Consider the following 2,642-nt stretch of genomic DNA (forward strand, 5'->3'; position numbering starts at 1 on the left):
TTTCAGTGCTTCCCAAAGCCCATTTATGTCCTTTATAGGTTGTTGACCAATGCACAGCACTCTCAGAAAAAAAAAAAAAGGCACTAAACTGTAGCTTTCCTTGTCACAGCTGTGGACCTTCTGTTGCTATGTATCTTTTACATGGTAATGTCAATGTAAACGTTAAAGTGTTACTCTAAATGCTAATTCATGGTACAAGACTGACCCTTAAGGTTCTATTGTCTACCTTTGAATGGTTTTTTTTTTTTTTTTTAAAGGTACACTACATTCACACAACCATGTAAAAGATACACACAAGGAATGGTACAGTTTAGAAGTTTACAAGCTGTATTCCTAAAAGTCGATGGCTCTTCACTGAAAATTCTAAAAAGATTGTATTATTTATTCCTTCAGTTGAGACTGTTGGTCCCAGGCTTCGCATAAGACTTGTGTCGCAGAATGTGTTTGTGATTTTGCTCCTGCTGTCAGAAGTGTGGGTCTGTTTCACGAGATACAGACAGATTCATTAACCAAAATTGATTGCAGCTTTCCAAATAAATTGGGGCAAGACACAAAAAACGAACGCGAGTGTGTTCCCACATTATTCAGACTGGAAGTCATATCAAAGAAGGCAGAATCTATTTATTTATGGAAATCCTGTTTAAAATGGAGCGCCATGCGTCATCTTGAAATGCAGCTTGTGTGCTGTGACTAAAAAGACTGGTTTTAATTCCAGGCGCGGTATATTTCATAGCCGCGTAAAAATAAAAACGACTTTTCATGGCGATATGTAGATGGCGATTGCTTTGTGGACAGTTGGGATCGGCAAGACGCTAATATGAAATCGTGTCGTAAGTATCGCAGGAATTGTCAATACTTGTATAACTTATCGTCAATACTTATATACTTCTATATCTGTATTTGTGCCAGCTATTTCATTTTTCTCGCTTTTCCTACAGCGTTAAATTAGCACACCGTATCGCCAAACGTATTTGGACACCTGACCATCACACGCATTTGTGAGCCTTCCCTAAACTGTCGTCACAAAGTCGTAAGCACACAACTGTGCAGAATTCTTTATATGTTGTAGCGTTACAATTTCCTTTCACTGGAACTAAAGGGTCCGAACTTGTTGCATCATGACAATGCCCCTGTGCACAAAGCAAAAAAAGTGGAAAGCCTTCCCAGGAGAGTAGAGGCTGCTATAACAGCAAAGATGGAGACCAACTGTGGGTGTGACGGTCAGGTGTCCACATACTTTTGGTCATATAGTGTATAGAATCGAGCCACGGTATTTTTTAAACGTGGTACTGCGGGGTTTGCTGCTCAGGAAAGCTAAATATACTGAAGATCATCTATCAAGAAGTCTACAAGTGATTGAATATTTTTGCCTTATACCACAGTGCTGTGAAATTCTCAATTCTGATTGGCCAGAAGGTGTCGGTTAACTTTCTATAACGGCAGCACTGATAGCAGTGACGTAATTCGAAGCCGAATAATAAGCAGATTAAACGTGTGGTGTTATGTAACAGAGAGAAACCTTTTAGTCATTGATATAGTGATTTTTTTTTCTGTAAGGAGTCTCCAGTGTCAGAGCGTTGTAACAAACCCTGAGGTAATATATTTGTAAGCTAACTTTCGCCATGGGAAAGTCTTCAGGACAGACGGCTTTGCGGTTTCTCAGTCGATACCAGGAACTCCCTTGATTCATGCATGTTCCATAAATCATTTAAAAAGTACAATGCATCACTCTGTAATTAATAAACAATTGGAATCATTGGCTAATTGCTGTGATATGAGATATTATATTATATTTTGGGAGAAGCTCTAGGAGATAAAAAAACCAGTTGATATTCAAAAGCCTAAAGTATGACCTTTAAAATACATGCATGGATTTAAACATCTGACCTTGCAAATGAGTTCCTTCTTCATGCGTTACTCCATTTCATTGCTGCTATAGCAACAGCCAGCAGTACCTACGGAGATATAATTAATGTTTTGTCCATTGTTGTTTAAATGTCTCAGCACTGAAAGAGAGGAAACTTTCATTCTGCTGGTACAAAGGTTGCTCATGGAAACAAAGTTCCTTCTGCTGTAGTGATGCCAGAGGACAGAAAGGTGAGGAAAACTTGACGCAAATGCCATCTTGAATGGTTACAATGTGACATTCTTTGACGTTTATGGGAGATTACTGGTGGTTCCTATAAAATTTGAAGGTTATATATATGCTTCCCCCAGATAACATCTGGTCAGTGGTGTTCCACTGATGGATGGAGGGGTGCTGATTAATTCTGCACAGAAACAGATGGGCTTGCAATGGACTGATGTCCATCCAGGGTGTATTCCTGCCTCGCACCCGGCGTTCTCCGGATAGGCTCTGGATCCTAGATGAAGTGGTTACTGAAAGTGAGCGAGAAAAACAGATGGGCTTCAGCGAGGAACTGTATACCTACAAAGTGCATCTATAATGTAGGTGTATCTGATAAAATGGCCAAGGAGTGTAGCTCTAAGGTATAGGTTGTGAAGCTAATGAGTTATCCATTGGCGTATTCCAATACGGTAATGAGATTACTTTTTCCGCTGTATAGAAAAGTCAGTATAGAAAAGACATTTACTCATTTGGCTGATGCGTATTATCCAAAGCCACTAGACTAACCTAGGCG

This window comes from Ictalurus furcatus, chromosome 28 (assembly GCF_023375685.1).
Source record: "Ictalurus furcatus strain D&B chromosome 28, Billie_1.0, whole genome shotgun sequence".
In the NCBI taxonomy this organism is placed as follows: domain Eukaryota; kingdom Metazoa; phylum Chordata; class Actinopteri; order Siluriformes; family Ictaluridae; genus Ictalurus; species Ictalurus furcatus.